This window comes from Hemiscyllium ocellatum, chromosome 17, assembly GCF_020745735.1.
Source record: "Hemiscyllium ocellatum isolate sHemOce1 chromosome 17, sHemOce1.pat.X.cur, whole genome shotgun sequence".
Lineage (NCBI taxonomy): Eukaryota > Metazoa > Chordata > Chondrichthyes > Orectolobiformes > Hemiscylliidae > Hemiscyllium > Hemiscyllium ocellatum.
The window spans coordinates 64,329,657-64,344,145 of record NC_083417.1 but is presented as its reverse complement, the minus strand read 5'-3'; positions in this window follow the sequence as shown (position 1 = coordinate 64,344,145).

Below are 14,489 nucleotides of genomic sequence, written 5' to 3'. Positions count from 1 at the left end.
TCTATTTCGTTAGATCTGCGCATTTCAACACTTCCTTCTCTGTTATATGGACATTTTTTCAAACTGTCACTATCTATTCCCTTACATTCTACACCTTCCATGACATTTTCCACAATAAATACTGATGCAGAATACTCGTTTGCTATGTCCCCCATTTTCTGCAGCTCCACACAAAGGCTGCCTTGCTGATTTTTGAGGGGCCCTATTCTCTCCCGAGTTACCCCTTTGTCCTTAACGTATTTGTAAAAACGCTTTGGATTCTCTTTAACTTTATTTGCCAAAGCGATCTCATGTCCCCTTTTTGCACTCCTGGTTACCCTCTTAACTATACTCCTACTGTCTTCTAAGGGTTCACTCGATCGATCCTGTCTATACCTGACATATGTTTCCTTCTCTTTTTTCACCAAACCTTCAATTTCTTTAGTCATCAGCATTCCCTGTACCTACCACTCTATCCTTTCATCCTAATAGAAATGTACTTTCTCTGGACTCTCATTATCTCATGTCTGAAGGCTTCTCATTTTCGAGCCATCCTTTTACCTGTCAACAATTTTGCCCTGATCAGCTTTTGAAAGCTCTTGCCTAATGCTGTCGAAATTGGCACTTTTTCCTGTTCAGCTGTGACAAAGGTCTGGGGGCTTCCCACTAGCATACTTTGGATGATGATAATGTAACATTGCATGTGGAGATAGGGTAAGTCATCAAGGGCAGATACCAGCCTGAGCATTCGATAATAAGATGGCTTTGTAAGCAGAGAAATCCTTGACAAATTTTCTAGAGATAACAAAAGACAGCCTGATAGAATTAGCAAATGTATTTCCCTCCAGCGCCAGGAAGACAAAGATAATTGATTTGCTCGGCCCGCATTTGGGCTTTCTAGAATACAAGAAAGAACTGTTATTCCAGTGGAGATATTGGAGTCAGTTAAGATTGAGTGACAGTTAAACCTGCTTGAACAAGAGAGAATACACAGCAACGTTCTAGGGAATGAAATATGAAGAAGAAGGAGTTCATGCTAAAAATATTAAAGCAAGAGTTAAACAATAGCTGGAAGACCGTGAACAGTTTTGGTCTCCTGATCTAGGGAAGGATTTGCCACGTTGAGGCAATCAGTCAAGGTTGTCCATCATGATTCGAGGTTTGGAGGGACTATATTATGAGGGGGGATTGAGTACAGACCCTACTCACTCTTTGGAAGTTGGAAGAACACCTTATGATAACGAATGATTCTTTAGGAACTTTACAGGGTACATCCTGTGATGCTGTTTCATATCTTGAGAGAATATGGTGCCAGTGGGCATAATCTCAGAGTAAAGGGATGCTCACTTAAGACTGAGATTAGGGTGAATTTCTTCTCCTGGTTGGTATGAATCCTTGGACTTGTATGCCAGACAATTGCTGAAGCAGATTCAAAACTGATATGGGCAGGTTTGAAAATCAGTAAGTGTATCAACACATGTAGGAAAAAGGCAGAACAACGAAGTTGACGTTTATCTTTTCAATGGTTTAATTCTGCTCCCATGTTTTATGTTCTTACATAAGCTTGTGATAGAGTGTGGGATGAATGGAGTGGAAGCCGGAAAGAAGATGCAAAGGGAATTGTAACATAATGTTTTGAGCTTGAAGAAAAGTGGCAAAAAGTATTTCATAAGAGTGATATCAAATACTGACGTAACATGAATATATGGCAGTTGCAGAAAATGGGGGAATCATGGTCATGAAATCCAGTAAGGAAAGGTTTAACTTTGGAAAGGCTCGTCTTATCCATTAGGAGGAAAATAATGCGGAGGTATTAACACATCAATTGAGAAGTTAACAAGAGAAATGAAGTGGCATAAGGTGAACTGGACATTCAAACTGCTTTGCACAGGCACTGGTAGAACAATTAAAGTTTTGAACGTTTCTATGAATTTTGATGCCATGAAAAACACTAATTCTGGTGCAAGTCATTTGGTTCATGGAGCATGAAGTTTCAAATTCCAAAGAGAAGTTTGTAAATGTCTGGATGTGGCCCATGTGTAATACCGAAATGGTGTTACCAACTTCCAAACAAAAATCACAAGTGAAAAGCATGCCCACGGGCTGGAGCTGAATGGAGTAAATCTGGCCAACTGAGACAGTTTAAGATATAATATGATCTAACAGCAACTTCCTAACCCCAATGAACGAAATCCTTGAAAAATAAAATTGGCAGATACGTTGAAGAAAAAAATGGAAAACAAGAATACGTCCAAGAAAATAGTGATACAATATAGCTAAAAAGTCAGCGTTCCTATCTCAAGTCAAAAAGAATGAAAGGAGTGAATGGACCATCAACTTGAAGTCACAATATAATTTAAACTCACACATGAGTAGCCAATTTAGTACTGGCAAGCGTTTTACTATGGTGGGTGTGTGAGAGTCAGGCAGTATTCAAATTGGATTCACTTGCCTTCATGGGTTCATAATTTAGCGATTATTTCAAATAAGTGAACATCCAAACTGACAACAACCCGTATTTGACTCAACACAGCTTGTCAAAGTTGATACAGTTGTTTGTGCGCTCAACTTGCAATGTGCTGCTGCATCTTGGTCTTCCTTTTCCCTATTACCTCGACAACCTTTGTCGCATGTCACCACTTGGTTTTCTCTTTACTGCTCTCTTTCCGTCCTCTGTCATAAAAAAAACAAATTAATTCTTTGTCACAGAAAGCGGTTGAATGTTTTCATGAAGGAGTTTGATCCTGTTCTGAGAGATAAAGAGATCAAAGGGTGTGGGGAGAAAGCAAAAACAGGGTGTGAGTTGGATGATTAGCCATGACCATATTAAACATTGGAGCAGGTTTGAGGGGCCAAATGGCCAACTCCTGCCCCTGTCTGGAATCAATCCGCATTTCCGAAAGGCAAAGCATGTCTCACTAACTTGATTATGATTTTCCTAAATAATAGAGAATGTGGATGTTCTGATACATGGTACTTCGAAAACATTTTCATCATGTCTCAGGAAGCAAGGCAGATATCAAACCTAATGCGCACAGAGTCAAATCGAAGTTGCTGCACTTGTAGCAAAGATAGCAACCAGCGAAAAACACGAGCAGACAATATCAAATGAAAGGATCAGTCTTACTTTGAGTTCCAGAGTAGAGGGACCAGGCATATTTGTGCACAAGAATGGTGAAAGTGACAAAGGAAGTAGAGCAAATAATGAATAATTCTTCCCCAGTCCTTGCCATTATAAGTATGATCATATTCTACTAAGGCAAAGAAATTCTGGTGCAGATTTGCGAAACACGGCTCGGACTGACCTGTTGCATTGCATTGATTTCTGGGGTTTGCCCGTCCGGAACGGTATGAATACATGTTGAAATTGAGTTGAAACAAGTTGTAAGAAAGAATCAAAGCGTTCATTTCATACTTTTTGTAGGGCGGCTGTAAATCTGACACCACGTTGCACTCAATGAATTATTTTACAAGTGCATTCATTGTCATGAAAAAAAAGTAGCAGACATCATACCCTGCCAACCTCGGCAAACGGCAATCCGTTTAAAAAAAATCTACGTTTTTATCCTGAAAGAAGCGCAAATATTGGCAAGAACACCAATAATTCCAGAGCACTTCTTTGTAAAAAAGATCTGCAAGGTTTATTTAACATCCATTTGAAAGGCGGCACCCCTGCCATTGCTTTATGTTCCATTACTGACTGTCTTGGTTTTTGTGTTCTCTTCTTGAAGTGTAATTTGCACCCAGAATATTCTAGCACAGGAAGGACATCCCAACTCACTGAGAGATGACTGACACAAAACATGCCTGATTACATGGACGGAGGACGGAGTTTAGTGCAGAAACTTGGGCAATCTCCATTTATGAAGAGAAAGTTGAGAGGAGATTTGATGCACTTGTTCATATTGTAAGAACTCCGAAGGGAATGGATTAGAGCCTACTGACAACATTAAAGAAGTGAGAAGAACCACAGTCTTCCATTATGGTAAAAGTCAAAACAAATGCCATGTGCCCAAAATTGTGGTTAAGATCTGGACACACTGACCAGGAGAACGATGGAGTCAGATCAGCTCGTGGTTAGAAATAGTATGAACATCAGCAGTGTGAGTAAACTTCGCATTTGAAAATGAAATGACTTTTCCGAAACTTTGCTTCCAGTGGTACATGTGATTTCAGACGTGAAATAAACACAGAAACTACAGAGTAACGTTGAACATATGAGGCTCAAAATAACAACTGCACTCTCAGAATGTTAAACGTCATTGCGACATACATCGCAGAAAACAAACCGGAAACGGATCTCAGCAGTTACCAACTCGCACTAACTGGATAGAGTCGTCAGTTGAATCCATTTCTTAGAATGACCGTGAGGATGAATTTTCTCTGTTTGATTCTACTTGAATCTATTCTTACCGGTACTTGATTATTTAATTGAAAGATCTGCTTTAATTAATTAAATGCTTTTGAAGCAGCTCCTCGTTCTTTTATAGAATATTAATGCATCTCTCTGTTGAACTATTGAATTCTTCTATCTTGATACGACAGTTATCTTTATCTTACTTTGTTTCTAACAGCTGCGGATCACACTTCGCTCAGTGTTACTCAAACGCCCAAAGAAATAACTGTGAACCAAGGGGAGGATGTTCCATTCGAATGCAGATTCCCCAGCTCTTGGCCCGGTTCAGAACCAAAGCTTATTTGGTGGAAGCAGGTTGGAAATGATGATTTTCAGAAGTGTTTCAGAAAACGAGTTGGTGCTGCCAATGGAACATCAGCTTTCTGTAACTTGCTGAGCGTTACCATTCAATATTCTGGAGTCTACCACTGCGGTGTGATTTATGAAGGAATAGGTCAAATAAATGGAACTGGTTCTCATTTATTTGTGCACGGTAATTGAGAGCGTGATACTGTGTGAAATATTTCGAAGTAACAAGATATTTTCTGATCGCTTATTTCATGAACGTGTGCAGTTTAATCATGGGGACTGATCATTTGAGCAGCGGCCTCCACTTAGTAATTCGTTTGTCTTGAAAGTATTGTAATTGGACAATCAATATCACAGGCAGAAAACCGAAACTTTTATGACTATTAACCATCATCATTCCAAAGGCACCTTAAATACCAGGTGTTTACCAGCAGAATTTCCGATGCATATACTCGACAACAAGCAAATTATGTCAATGCGAGCACAACAATCCAGCTAGTCTGTGGTGTGACATTGATGTCCTGACTATCCCCAATTACTCCTTCTGAAGTTAAAGCATACCGAAATTTGCTCTTACATAATTTTCGCGTCATGTTTTGAAAATCAGAGTGAAGTTACTTACTGATGAACGGGAGCAATTCAAAAGAAGTCATATTTTGAAGCATACAACGCAGTAGAATCAGTGCCCCCCAATCAGTATCTAAAACAATACAGATAATCTGTAGCTCCTGGGATTCAACAGATTTAATATATTTCTTGAATTTTCAAAACTTTGGTTTTGAAATTTGGCTAACGTAATAATCGTCATTTGAACGACAAGCAGCAATTTCATCGTTACTCTTCATGTGAGAGTCAAAGCAAAAGGGCCGATGAACATTACTTTCTTTGTCCTTTCCACTGCCCTGGTTCAATTGAATTAATTTATTCAAATGCTAGAGACAAACATTTCTGAACAACTTGAAGCTATCTTCTGCTGAGAAAAAAGCAAGAATTGGAGCTGATACTTCAAGTAAAGGTGAATAAATGCCACAGTTCGAAAGCTTGCATATAAAGTTACGTAAACAATAAGCTGCGTCTTTGAATGCTGAGATTGTGATAAAACAGAGCGGTTGAAAAACATTCTCAAATTTAACATTCTCCGGTTTTGTCCAATAACATGGCTTTTTCAATTCTCTTCATGCAGTTTCCCCAGTACCACTGAAAATTACGCCCAAGTTAGATAAAGAAACTTCACCAGTTTCTTTGACCCTTCTGTGTGAAACAGTTCCATTTTATCCGGACGATTTCACTCTCGCCTGGTACATAAACGGCTCCGAAACTACAGTCGGAATAAATACTAATAAGGTGCAGAACGGCGAGGGGCTGTATGAAGTATCCAGTTCTTTGGTTGTGTCTCAACCTCCTTCGAGTCATACCATTTATACCTGTTCAGTATCTCACGTCTCCCTAAAGACTCCTGCTGTCGTCGTCCACACTATTTTCACACTTTCTGGAGACCAACAAAGCGGGTTAACGATTGTTATAGTATGTAACGAAATGCATCGCATAATGTATGCATATTATGGAGCTAATCTGCAGTGTTTTCGTGGTAAATGCCATATTTTAATTCCTTACATTCAGTTGGCATTTGTGTTGAAAGCAACAAAACCTTATTTGAATTCTATTTCCTTTATTTTTGTCGTAGTAATAATGTTGAGACATGAGCTATTCTATCCGTTTCTGCCTTCATCTCATTCATCAGTTTTGTTTACGTGTAAAAATCCTTCATTCCTGTCGACTGCCTACTTTCCCTATACTGTTGCAGGGTGGTCTTTGTTTTGTTTGGTTTCGCCCAACCTGCATTCCCCATTGGTTGTGTCCAGGGCAGAATTTTGAAGTCATCCCTTACCAAGTACTGTATTATCTCTCAACTATCCATGGCATGTTTAATCGGGATCGCGCTCACACTTAACACAAAGCTTATGTGAAGACGAGACTTGTCTATGGTGCGGCAAAGTTAATGCATTAACTTTGACAATATATTGTCCTGTCTTAAAACGACATTTTACAAAGCAGTAGATGTCTTTTTATAAAATGAATATCAAAAAGACAGTTCACTTATTTGCAAAAGGTTCATAATCCGATCGCCCCATTTTAGAATTTGATGTGACCAGCGAAGGAAATGCTTGTGAAGTCATGACTCTAATTTCAAGAAAACGTGTGTTAATCCGTAATAAAGTCAAGAACAGTATTTTAGTCCAAGGGTAATCGCCCAGTTTTGTGTCCTTACCTTTGCAAAACAGTCCTTTGTGATGTACAAACCAACAATCCATTCCAGAAACTAATTCCAAATTTGCCATCTATTGGAAATGGAAGTGACTTCGACATTCAACTGAAAGAATTCTTGGCACTTCTGCTTTTTCACTGCCCTTCAATAATGCGGCTCTTACAGTTCTTAGTAGTTCCTATCCAAGCACCACCAGCAATTAATGTCCTCTTAATTTTGCAGACAGTATCAACAGTTCACTCATCTTTTGGACTCCAATTTGTGCGGCACTTGGATTTTCGTTTCTCGTGCTTGTGACCATAATTGTAAAGCGACATGGACTTCGATCTAACAGAAGTAAGAAATACTGTCAACTCTTAATTATCCATCCAGTTGACATCTGAGAATAATAAAGGGCGGCACGGTGGCACAGTGGTTAGCACTGCTGCCTCACAGCGCCTGAGACCCGGTTCATTTCCCGACTCAGGCGACTGACTGTGTGGAGTTTGCACGTTCTCCCCGTATCTGTGTGGGTTTCCTCTGGGTGCTCCGGTTTCCTCCCACCGTCCAAAGATGTGCGGGTCAGGTGAATTGGCCATGATAAATTGCCCGTAGTGTTAGGTAAGGGGTAAATATAGGGGTATGGGTGTGTTGCGTTTCGGCACGTCAGTGTGGACTTGTTAGGCCGAAGGGCCTGTTTCCACACTTTAATCTAATCTAATCTAAAAAAGGGGTTGAAGGAGAATTAGCATGTTCCGGAGAAAGCCAAATGATTTAACGGTGGAAACGTAATTGTTTCAGACCAATTTCATAACGCAGAAATAGTAATAATTTTGTTGTTAGACTATTAATAATTCTCAGGAGTATTAATTTCCAAGGAAAAACGTCACTTTTGAACATTACAAGATTCATTTCTGGCAGGGTACAATTCATTAGAATGTTAATATTTCTCAGGAGTATTAGTTTCCAAAGAAAACGTCACTTTTGAACATAACTCATGAATTGTACCCTGCCAGAAATGAAGCTGGCAATGTGATTATTCTTCCGAGTAATGATTCTTCCTTTAAGAACGGGAAGATTAGAAACTGATGTTGACCATGTCATATTCTCCCTTCTTCATTATTGTTGTGTATCAACTGAACATTGACAGTCTTTTTCTATCGCTTTGATTCAGAAATGTGACGCTTCATTTTCCATACAGAAACTGAGTTAATAATTCCATCTCACAGTGTAATTATATTTCATTGGTATTCAGATGATGGAGAATGCACAAGGCAACCGGATCGTCTTGACAAGGTGGTGAGTTCATGCCTTCATCACCATCGGGATTTGCAAATCCGGGAAACATACAATAATGACAGAAATATGCTAATCACTTCTGAACGCTTTAAGGTTACTTATTGAAGTATATGCTCACTCAACGACTTTTGAAATACAGTTGGTGCAATGCTCTTTTTGATAAATAGTGTTAATTGGATTTTTAAAATCTGGTCATATTTATGAGAATGTTTCCAGCTCATAACACTTTACACTTTCAGTCATTATTTCGATTGAAAATGAATCCTCTCCAATGCCGACACTTTTTGACATTGAAACATTGTGTTACGAAATGCACGTGAAGAAAAGTTTAGCTTGTAAAATTGCCCACAATGCAGTAATGTTTGTAATCACGTGAATATATCTGAAACGTGGATTCTGCAAGTGATGTCGGGCCAAGGATACATTTGTTCCCTGCTTGGCGAACGAATTGTTGAAGGCATGCAATAGGGACTTAATGAACTATTTTGCATCTGTCCCTCGCAGGAAGCACAGTCGGAGGGTGTGCAATACACTGCGGTAGAATTCAGCAGAGGCAAGAGAACTCCAAGACGTATATTTGAAGTAGAGAGAAGCACATACGCTGAGGTAAAACTGAATAAACAAAGAAGAATTTACATTATTAAGGTGAAATCGAGATTCAGGATGTCAGTGAAGGCTTTTTGCCTCAGTTGACATTGATCATGTGAGATACAGAAAATCATTTCCACGTCCTTCTGATGACCACTTTGCAGACATCCTGTTCCATATTATTTCAACAATATTTCTAAATGCTGCCTTTACAGGTCGCACAAGACGCTGTCGCTAATAAGGTGACATATATTGCACTAACGTTGAGTAGTCCAATGAAACCGGAGAAGTGCCATAATCCCAAAGAAGGCTGCCTTCTGGAAATGAGGAAACTGGAGAAATCTGAATTCATAATGAGGAAACTGGAGAAATCTGAATCCAGTTTCCTCATTGCCCCTCCCCCCACCTTGTCTCAGTCGGTTCCCTCAACACAGCACCGCCCTCCAAACCAGCAATCTTCTTCCTGACCTCTCCGCCCCCACCCCACTCTGGCCTATCACGCTCACCTTGACCTCCTTCCACCTATCTCACCTCCATCGCCCCTCCCCCAAGTCCCTCCTCCCTACCTTTTATCTTAGCCTGCTTGGCTACTCTCTCTCATTCCTGATGAAGGGCTTATGCTCGAAACGTCGAATTCTCTATTCCTGAGATGCTGCCTGGCCTGCTGTGCTTTGACCAGCAACACATTTTCAGCTGTGATCTCCAGCATCTGCAGACCTCAGTTTTTACACGCCTATACAAGTGATCATGCTCAGACTGGGGGACCGCTTTAGAGAACACCTACATTGTATCTGCAAAAAAATGATCTTGAGCTCCGTGTTGCCTGCAACTTCAATTTACCATTGTGTTCTTAGGCCAACATCTTTGAAGCAGGCTTGTTGCAGCACTCCAGTGAAAGTTAGTGCAAGCTAGAAGAATGGCATTTCATTCTCAGCTTGGGGAACCTGCAGTCTTCCCGATTCAGTATCGAGTTCAACTACTCGGCGGTTCTGTGTTGTTACATTGAGGTACTGATTTCTAATCAACTCCTAACTGTTCAAAATATTTCAGAAAAAGCATTCTTTCTTGTCCTATCAGTGTCACTGCTTCCAGCATAAATATCAGCACCTGGATCCTTCCCGTCCCTCTGCAAGTTTTGTTCCACTCCAAATGAAATGTCTTTAACCTTTCCATCGGATAGGCAGCACAGTTTTTGCGTCTCTTCCTCTTGGTGCAGAGAACAGTTTCTATTCCCCTGATCATATTGTGCCCTATTTGTACTACATTTTTCCTTCATTCACTCACTTGAATGTCTCCATGTATCAAAGTGACCTGTTGAGTCACTCATCCTCTCCAATTAAAAATCACAAATTGTAGCATCTTCTGAAGTAAAGACAGCCTCGATTTATTTTGGATAAAAGAGATCTACTGCAGAGAATAGAGAGACAAAGTTTCTGTCTGCATCTGCTGTGCTGGTTTCTCTTTTGATCAGACTCACAGATGAAGCCTATGTGCTGACTGACAGCCGATACCCTTGTGGTTGGCAGGCGAAGGGCATTTGTCATTGAATAGTCTCTCGTTCACAAACTAATCAGCTTCACGTGTAAGCAACCCCATGGCTTAAAATTCCTTCCTTGCTAAAGATGCAGTAATCCTAGTCAATCTCTGTGTTTCAAAACTAATCTTTCTCATTTTATTCTGCAGGATTAAGAAACAAAAAACTGTAAAGAAAATACTTTCAAAGTGTACTTAAAATGGGCCACAGCAGTTAAAGAAGGAAGCTTCCAGTACGTTTTCAAGGGCAGCTCGCATTGGGCAACGAATGCTGATTCAATCAATGATGTCCATATACCTTGAGTGAAGAATATTTTTAAAGATTCTTCCGGTATTGAGCGAAGTGCAATGTATCCAAATTTGCTGATGCCACAAAAAAAAATGGGAGGACCTGTTGCAATAGGACTTATGGAATCTTAGAAAGGATCTAGATTAGTCAAAGGCATGAGCACATATCTGCCCTTTTGAATTAAATGTAAGAAATTGTGAGATTATTTATCTGTTGTGGGAAGTACATTTATCAAATGAGCACAACATAAAAAAAAATGCAAAGTCAAGGGATCTGGGCATTCTTGTGCATGAACCATAAACACAAATATGTAAGTTTGGTCTATAGGCCATACTGTCTACTACAAATCAGCATATCCTGTTTTATAATCCGAGGTTACTGAATAGAGTTCTGTGTTGTTTTGTTGTCTTGTAATTGCCAGTCTTGTTTATGTTAATGATATGAAATCATGGACAGTTCAGTCTGTGTAATAGTCCATCAACCTCCTGAATCTCTCATGTCCTTATTGCAAATATTACAGTAACCGAGCTCACATCTATCTGTGTGGAATCATAAAATATCAAATATATTCTGGGACCTGACATTTTTAAGGAATATTTCAAATCATCTCAGCCATCCTCTTTCGTCAACCAGTTTCCAATTTTGAATTTATAATAATTCTTCACATATTCTGCTTCCAACAGCGATTAGCATTTATAGTTCCTCTACCCTTTAAGTAAAGAATCAATCAAACCGACTTATGTCATCTTTTCATCTTTTCTAAACTGTTGTTACTTCAAAGTTACTATGGTAAAACCCAATGTATTTTTCTTCAAGCTATGAAGCATTCAATAGAACGATTACAGCTCTATAGAAATGGTATTGTGTTTTATTTCCTCACAATAGATTTTTCAATAACAATCTCTCGTTGCAATATCTAAACAAAGTCATAGAGTCATAGAGATGCACAGCATGGAAACAGACACTTTGGTCCAACCCGTCCATGCTGTCTAGATATCACAACCCAATCTAGTCCCACCTGCCAGCTCCCAGCCCATATCCCTCCAAACCCTTCGTATTCAAATCACCATCCAGATGCCTCTAAAATGTTGCAATTGTACCAACATCTACCACTTCCTCTGGCAGCTCATTCCATACCCGTATCGCCCGCTGTCTGAAAAAGTTGCCACTTTTGTCTCTTTTTTATCTTTTCCCTCTCACAATAAATCTGTGCCCTCTAGTTCAGGACACCCCGACCCCAGGGAAAAGACTTTGCCTATTTACACAATCCATGCCCCTCATAATCTAGTTAACTTCTATAAGGTCACCCCTTAGCCTCCGATGTTCCAAGAAGAACAGCCCGAACCTGTTGAGCCTGTCCCTAAAGCTCAAATCTTCCAACCCTGGCAACATCTGTAAGTCATTTATGAACCCTTTCACGTTTCACAGCATCTTTCCAACAGGAAGGAGAACAGAATTGCACGCAATATTCCAATAGTGGCCAAACCAATGTCCTGTACAGCAGCAACACGACCTCTCAACTCCTATATCCAATACTCTGACCAAGAAAGGAAAGCATACCAAACGCCTTCTTCACTATCCTATCTACCTACAACGCCACTTTCAAGGAGCCATGAACCTGCACTCCAAGGTCTCTTTGTTCGGCAACACTCCCTAGGACGTTACCATTAAGTGTTTAAGTCCTGCTAGTATTTGCTTTCCCAAAAATGCAGCATCTCGCATTTATCTGAATTCAACTCCGTCTGCCACTTCTCAGCCCATTGGCCCATCTGGTCCTGATCCTTTTGTAATCTGAGGTAACCGTCTTCGCTGTTCACTACACCTCCAATTTTAGTATCATCTGCAAACTTAATAACTGAACCTCTTATACTCACATTCAAATCAGTTATGTAAATGACAAAACGTAGATGACCCAACACCGATCCTTGTGGAACTCCACTGATCACAGACCTCCAGTCTGAAAAACAACCATCCACCATCACCCTCTGTCTTCTACCTTTGAGCCAGTTCTGTATCCAAATGGCTAGTTCTCCCTGTATTCCATGTCGTCACCTTGCTAATCAGTCTCCCATGGGAAACCTTGTCGAACGCATTACTGAAGTCCATATAGATCACATCTACTGCTTTGCCTTCAGCAATCATCTTTGTTACTTCTTCAAAAAACTCTATCAAATTTATGAGACATGATTTCCCACACACAAAGCCATGTTGACTATCACTAGTCAGTCCTTGCCTTTCCAAATACGTGTACATCCTGTCCCCCAGGATTCTCTCCAACAACTTGCCCACCAACGAGGTCAGGCTCACTGGTCTATAGTTCCCTGGCTTGTCTTTACCACCCTTCTTAAACAGTGGCACCACATTTGCCAACCATCAGTCTTCCGGTACCTCACGTGTGACTATCAATGATATAAATATCTCAGTCGGAAGCCCAGCAATCACTTCTCTTAATTCCCACAGAGTTGTTGGGTACACCTGATCAGGTCCTGAGGTGTTATCCACTTTTAACCTTTTCAAGACATCCAGCACTGCCTCCTCTGCAATTTGGACATTTTTCAAGATGTCACCATTTATTTCCCTACAGTCTATAACTTCCATATCCTTTTCCACAGTAAATACTGATGCAAAATGTTCATTTAATATCTCCCAATTTTCTGTGGCTCCACACAAAAGCTGCCTTGCTGATCTTTAAGTAGACCTATTCTCTCCCTAGTTACCCTTTTGTTCTTAATATATTTGTAAAAATCCTTTGGATTCTCCTTAAGTCTATTTGCCAAAGCTATCTCATGTCCCCGTTTTGCCCTCCTAATTTCCCTCTGAAGTATATTCCTCCTTCCTTTTTATCCTTCGAAGGATTCACTGTACCTGACATATGCTACCTTCATTTTCTTAAACAAACCCTCAATTTCTTTAGTCATCCAGCATTCCCTATACCTACCAGCCTTCCCTTTCACCCTGACAGGAATATCCTTTCTCTGGATTTTTGTTATCTCATTACTGAAGGCTTCCCATTTTCCAGCTGTCCCTGTACCTGCGAACATCTGCCTCCAATCAGCTTTCGAAAGTTCTTGTGTAATACCATGAAAATTGGCCTTTCTCCAATTTAGAACTTCAACTTTTAGACCTGGTCTATTCTTTTCCATCACTATTTTTAAACGAATAGAATTAAGGTCGCTGGCCCCAAACTGCTCCCCCACTGACAAAGTGCTCCCAAGAGTAGGTCGAGTTTTTCACCTTCTCTAGTAGATACGTAGCATTCTGAATAAGGAAATTGTCTTGTACATACTTAAGAAATTCCTCTCAATCTAAACCCTTAACACTATGGCAGTCCCAATCGATGTTTGGAATGTTAAAATCCCCGACCATAACTACCCTATTATTCTTTCAGATAGCCGAGATCTCCTTAAAAGTTTGTTTCTCAATTTCCCTCTGACTATTGGAGGCTTTATAATACAATGCCAAAAAGGTGATCATTACTTTCTTATTTCTCAGTTCCGCCCAAATAACTTCCCTGGATGTATTTCTGAAAACATCCTCCCTCAGCTCAGCACAGCTGTAATGCTATTCCCTGATCAAAAATGCCACTCCTCCTCCTCCCTTGACTCCCTTTCTCTCCTTCCTAACATTTGTATCCCGTAACATTCAGCTGCCAGTCCTGTCCATCCCTGAGCGATGTTTACATAATTGCTATGATATCCCAGTCTCATGTTCCTAACTATGCCCTGAGTTCATCTGCCTTCCCTGTGAGGTCCCTAGCATTGAAACAAATGCAGTTTAATTTATTAGTCATACCTTGTCCCTGTCTGCCCTGAGTTTTTGACTCACTTCTGTTCTCAGCTGTACCCATCTCA